Here is a 6934-nt window from a genome sequence, read left to right as displayed (position 1 = left end):
CACACAGTTGCATCTCGGATGATACGCTGTCAGCCTAAGTCATATCAAAGGGATCCTATGGTGCTTCTGCTGCAAAGATGCACATAAACTGCAGCAGCATGCATGAAGATACGTGTCTTTATTTTAAGCAGATGATACATATAATCGATCTAGGTTAGGCTTCAGTGGGGAAGCGTCTCTTAAACGGATGCTGATTCAGTGATGAGTTATGGAAGCATCCAAAAGTGCACTTAATCAAGGAAATGATGGCCTTGTGACAATCATAAGAGCCATTAGACTGAGTCACACAACCAATGAGGTTATTTGGGAGGGAAAAGAAGGAAATGAAAATGGGGGAGGAGATTTTTGGAAAATATGAAATTTGCTGGATTTATTTATAGTCTTCGTCTTCCTGGGATGTGAGGTGCATCTGCTGTCAAAATGAAAACCTTTTCACGGATAGCTGAAGGAAAATTAGTTCAGTCAGAATGGATCTTATATTTTAGATGTGTAATTTTGCTTTCCAAATTTAAATACGTGACTTTAAGTGTGTGTGTGTGTGGTGTGTGTGTGTGTTGTGTGTGTGGAGACCAGGATACCTCTGGGCTTATGCTGTGACCTAGATTAGGCCTTGATGCTCCCAAGCCTGGCAGGCTGAGTGCATGTATATGTGTGTGTGTGCTATGCATAGAGTAAATGCGTGTGCAGAAGAAGAAGAAGACAGCCAAGAGGAGAGAGAAACGATGTGTGTGTGTGTGTGTGTGTGTGTGGAAGGGTGGTGGGGGGCAGTCATGTATGTACGAATGAAATGAGGCTGCATTGAAGCTCGCTGTGTTGCTTGTGTGACTAAGAGCCTCAGCTGGATGGCGTACAAAGAGGCAAATGTTCACGCAGTAAGAGAGCTTATCCAAAGAAGCGCACACACATTGATGAAAATTGCACAGCTTCTGCCTCAAAGGGCAACCTTATGTAACTACAAATGCAGAGAAATGAAAAAAATTACACAACATAATGAAAGGACAGTAAAAAAAAAAAACAATAATTCTAAAGCGTGCCAATCTCACTGAAAGATTTGTGATTCATACTACCTTGGTTTGTGTGTAAACAGATTAGCACTCTGTAGATCAGGCAGTTACTGCCAATGCAATCGTTAATTTCCTTTGCATAAAATTAAACATCATCCTATATGATGCATTTTATGGCTTTTAAAACAAACTATGCTTCTATGCTGCATCTGTGAAGTCCACGTTATTATCATGAAATGTCTGTCAAAAATCCATACCTCCTTACTCCATGAATATGCCTGCTATTTAATGCATTACATTGGCTTTATGTAAGAAATGAGTGGAATCATCTTGCCCCAGTTAATTCCTGACCTGTTCTCTAGCCAAATTCGCCTCCATGTTATTAAATAGTTAATCCTGTACATCGTGTGCTTACACTTAAAGGATTGACAAGAAAATATTAGTTTTGCATATTTGGTGGTAAATGGCCATAAAAATGATAGATTCCCCAAACTGGGTTGTACACTGTACACTTTAACATGTTCATTGAAATGCTGCCAAAGTGCTGGATCTCTCTAGAAGAAATCTGTCCCATGACTTATGATAAAAAATAGCTGTTTCACACACATATGGTCACTCACCCACAGAGTCATGCATGGTAAGGCTGATGGTGGAAAATGATGGGAAAAGACTCATCAGCAGAGAGTCATCCAGTAAACACAAGTGTCCAATTTGCTCAAAACAGGAAATGACACACACACACATAAAAAAAAAATAAATAAATAAATAAATAAAATAAAAAATCCACTCTGGAGGATGGTATGCTGGGATTTATGGTTTTTGGTCTCAGCGGAAAAATACAGAAATAAAAACCCAAATCTCTTTTACCTCAGGTGTCAGATTAGGAAGGTACTGAGCAGACAGGTGTGTTTATAGAGTATGTGGAAATATTACCTTCAGTTTGACTTGATCCCCCTCATGAAAATAATACCAGGAAAAAGATATTTGGCTGATAAAGTATTATTTACAGTAATATTTCTAAATCAAATTAAATAACTCTAAACAATGCCATTAAGGTTCCAGTTAAAAGTGAATAATTCATTCACAATGCTGTAAACAACAAAGGAGTATTACACTCTATTATTATTCAATTCAATGGACTATTTGCCAACAGCTTTGGATTTTTTTTTCCCATGCTGAATTAGTGGGCATGGAACTCCAGTAACAGTGAGTGTTTAGAGATTGATGTGTCTTTTCATTTTCCTGTTCAAATACAAGAGCAAAGTGAGATGAATTCAGCAGCATGTTGGTCTGCACTAACATATGCTACATTCATTAGCATGCCTGGCTAACTAGCTACAGCAGTATCTTAGTATGACCTCCAAATCTGAAGAGTTAGCATTAGCTAACTACATTATTTTGTGGATTGAAGGTAAAATTAGACCCTGTGAACATCAAGGCTATGCTAAAACGAATATGTTTTGATCACATTTTGTATACTGTATAATGCTACAGCTGACAAGTTCTACCCCACAACACAAGAACAATGCTGCGCCTTCATTTTCATGTTTCTGCTTGGATCATTTAATGGTGGGACATGCAGCTTTAGCCTCATATTAGCAGCTTTCACTAAACTTGCAGTTAGTTAAAGCAACATAATGCAACTATTTTACTTTAAATATCTTCAAAATTATTGACACCTGCTCTTGCATTATGTAGCAGGCACAGTCTCCTGCAGGAGCTGCTTAACGTTGGCACTATCACAAACCATCAACTGTCGGTCTTTAGCTGGCTAGAAATAGAAGATAGCTTGGTGATTCTTTCATTTACCAACCCCTTCAATGAAGTTTGTGTTGCCTGAGCGACTGACAGGCTTTGTTTGCTGTACATGGGCTGTTAGCTTCTGGGGGTACACTGCTTCCAGTATCTTTAACCACCCAAAAGAGGATGCAGTAGCCATTTGTCAGCAAAAGTTACACAGTCCTGCTTAATTAGGTACTGCTAGATAACTATGATGATTAATGAGCAAGTGACAGCTGAAAACTGATAGCTTGAAATGAATGAATGAATGAATGGGAAACCTGACATGTTTGAAGTTTAAATTGGCTTTCACATACGGATTCTGCGCTGCTCCTTCCAGAACTCAGCAATTCCTTGAGACAGTGCTAACTCTGCTAAGCCCCTGCACTCATGGGGAGTGAACCCCACCAACGCTGTGCCTTTGTACCAACCCCCTGCTTCCCTGCCAATTCTGCAACCCTCGCTGTGATGAGGGAAGCTGGGGCGTGACAGTATGGCTGTCCCTCGATGCTGAAAGACGGCCAGGGTCCACCTGCAGTCATGTGACTAGGTGGGCTACCCTTCACACTTTCCACGTTACAAGCAATTTCCACAGTGCCCTCATGTGGCAAAGCCAACACCTGCACCCCTGGTAGGCCCCCAGGGGCTGACTCTCTAATGGCCTTGGCAATGTTCCGTCCCATGGCGATGTCCTGGGTGTTGATTGTGACGTTGCAGTTCATGACGTATGGACTGGCCCAACACCTGCAGGACATTAGCCAATGTAATTTTCATGTTTGCTGTATCCATTGTCCCTCAAACAGTCGCTTCTGCTGCAGTTCCCAGGATTGTTTACAGCAGCTCCAGAAAATGATCATTTGGAGCTTTTACTTATTATTTGAGCACACTGGTGCAGAGAACAACAGCACTGTAATTACTAACTGTAAAAGCAACGCATTACTCCTACAACACTATTCTCCACATAAACACTGTCTAAACACTAGACAACAGCCGGTCTAGAAAGACAACTTTAATCTTTGATTCTGGGGACTATTGTCTATCAAACACCACCGAAGGAGCAGTAGAAATACATTGACAATGACTGGCAAGGTTGTTTGTAAGAATTACATGACCAAACAACAATATGGACTCAGGTAATCCAAGGTAGATAACACCAGCAGCTGTTTTCAAAGATTCTTCTCTATTCATACAGTCCTTACAGTACATGCTGTATGTGCTATGTGATAAAAGATGTTAGTTGAAATGTGCCTACACCATGAGAAATTGGTGGATTGAAGTTCAGCCGAAGAGCAGTCCTAGTTAGCCAGAACAAGTGGTTATCTTTGTCCAGGTAGGTTCACCACTAGTGTTACATGCTACTACCAGGATGTGTAGAAACATTGCCCCCATGTTTTTGCACTATGATAAGCTCCATTTCTTTTTTGATTTCATTCAGTTTTCATGCTGATTCACTGGACCTTTTTAGCTTACATTTTAAATAACATGTCCAAAGCAAAAGGTAACAATAATGCATAGATATTTATAGTTTCCGCCACACAGCCTTGATAGGGAGCTCATTGCAGATTTGCTTTCCCAATATTACTATAACTCTTCCAATCGTGAGTATTGTAAGAATGTAGCTTTAAAAGGTGCAGCCGTTTAATTGTTTAGATCAGTTTATATTTTGCCTTTAAAAGGTCAAAATAGAGGAGAGAGATTGCCTGTGGTCAGGCTGTAACAAACACTAGTTGTGTAAATACAGAGATTAAGTCATTAGCATTGTATAATGCTGTCAAAGAGACATTCTAACCTTCCTTTCAGCCTAAAACATTTACCTACATCAGCATGTCTGGGATAAAAATTTGAGTTTTTTCTACCTGTGAGGCCAAAACGTTTCTGTGGCTGTGTCCCCAGATCGGGCCTGATTTCCTGCAAGTCTGTCGTCTTCTTGAACCATCCCACCTCCTTCCTCCGTTGCGCTAGCCCCCGTTGAAGGGGGGTGTCCGCCCAGCCAAACAGGAAGGCACTGGTGCCCTGGACTCTCTCTGTGAGACCCTGAGCCACAGCTGAGCCCAGGCAAGAATGCAGACATGTTAATTAACCAGCAAATGGAGCACACGTCATACATACACAAGAACCATAGGAGCATGCCAGACTAAACACACCTGAGGGTATATATTTCAGCCAGAAGGAAAAATATGCACACACATACATAAATACAGTGATTGTTAGTGAGCCTGCCAGTTATTATTCTGCAATCCCACCACACAGATTAGCATGCTGAGAGCACACTTCAGGCATGCGGGCCACATGCTGAGTTACTGCTCATTATCAGCAAGACACATGGCTGCTAAGTCAGCTGGTAAACTGTGAAACTAATTACCAGCACAGGAAGCAAAAGATGTCAGATCATCATCCACCACAGTATACAGTATTACAGTATATACACATTTACAATATATCACAGAGATAGAGCAGTTTTTGATACTTCCTAAATGACTATGGTATCATATACTAGGAATGAAACCCAACACAGGGTTTAATACATATTGCAGCAGTGTACTGCAAAGGAAAAATGAATTTGCACCACTCAGTAGAGTCAAAACATCCCTGTCCTGAGCATGTGCTGGACATGAATACAAAATAAGAGACTCCAGTGATTACTGTGCTGTGACAGCTAATGAAATGGACAGGACATATTTCTAAGTACAATAACACACACAAACACACACACAGACAAATGGCATCTCACCTCGAGCCTCTTTAGCGCAGTCTTCCACTCGCACCTCCTCCCCAGGGGGTAGATGGGTATGAGGTCGACGGCACCCATACACGGGTGGACCCCAGTGTGAGCGCTCATGTCAATCAGCCCACAGGCTTTCTCGCATGCAGACAGAACGCCTCCCCTGGAACACATCAAAAATTACATCAAACAATGCTGTGCATCAAACATACTGTCAAAATGAGGAACTGATGTGATGTGTGGGATGGAGACATTTTCTAAGTTACAGTGTCGTGTATTAGGTAAAGTTGATTTATTTGTCCTTAGGTGAGTATAGGACATACAGCTTTGCCTGCATTGTCAGAAGCTTGTGTTTCGGATAAACATTCAATAAGATAAAGTTTTTTAATATGATCTCTGCCAGAAAAATGTTCATCCTGAATTTTTTTGTGTTTAAATCCCTGACAAAGCTTATTAAAGGATTTTTTCCTCTCAGAGGATTGTGAAGCAGGGGACAGAGACTGAATCCCTACTGTAGCAGCAGTACTACAACGAGTAGCTGACTCTATCTGTCCTTCAGAGTAAGAAAATGAATGCAAACATTTTATATTCTCGTCGGGCTTGAGCAAAAAACGTAAAGATTAAATACTTACTGATAGAGTCGATGCCGGCCACGATGGTGATGACAGAGCGGTTGTAGTCATGGTCATTAAAGATGTTCAGTACTGTGGTCCCCTCTCGTCTAACACCTGATGTATAATCATTACAAAAAATGCCTAATTTCAAATGTTTCATAATTTTATATAAAAGGTCAAATGTGAGCATGTGCTTTTGAGAGCTGCCATAAGAAATGTAAGGTTTCAAGAGCACTGTAGTCATTACTCATATGTCTCTATACAGAGTAACATTACACTTGCCTTCAGTGTTGTATAAAGCTGCCTTAGCCACAGTCTCCACCAGGTCTTTCCTGCGAGCCTCGGAAATGTTGAGGAGACAAGCCACCATTCGTCTGCCAATAGAACTGGAGGCCATGTTACTGCAACAGCACCAACACTGAATGACTTAGCCTGCTACTTAAAGCACATGACTTCAATATGAAGAGCAGAGACCAGACTTAAGATGAAACAAATGCTTACAAAAGGTAGAAATGTAAACTTTTCCACTCACAACTAACATTCATCTGGACAAAAACGTAGCCGAGATAATGAATTCATTAACAGCTGAATTCATAAACAGTGAAATACATTGTTGCTCACTTCATTACACTCAGAGGTTTTGCTTCTACTGCGTGATTTGGTCTGGTATGACCAGCAGTTTCTGGTGGCTACTCTTAGCTGATGTCAGCAAACTTCAGATAGATATTGCTGTGTAACTAACACAACTCTGTCACTCCACTCTAATTGTGCTTAGTAGTTTTAACATTGACCGTTATCCCCTAATTGTCACAGTG

At 40.9% G+C, this 6934-nt stretch overlaps 1 pseudogene; it reads right to left on the bottom strand.

Moving 5' to 3' along the window:
- Positions 1–2629: 2629 nt before the first annotated feature.
- On the bottom strand, positions 2630–6905 carry LOC108879812 (glutamate formimidoyltransferase-like; annotated as a pseudogene).
- Between the last annotated feature and the right edge of the window lie 29 nt (positions 6906–6934).

The sequence above is a fragment of the Lates calcarifer genome, unplaced genomic scaffold (assembly GCF_001640805.2).
Source record: "Lates calcarifer isolate ASB-BC8 unplaced genomic scaffold, TLL_Latcal_v3 _unitig_758_quiver_1385, whole genome shotgun sequence".
Lineage (NCBI taxonomy): Eukaryota > Metazoa > Chordata > Actinopteri > Centropomidae > Lates > Lates calcarifer.
The sequence above is the reverse complement of the archived record's forward strand: the minus strand, read 5'-3'. Positions and strand labels throughout refer to the sequence as shown.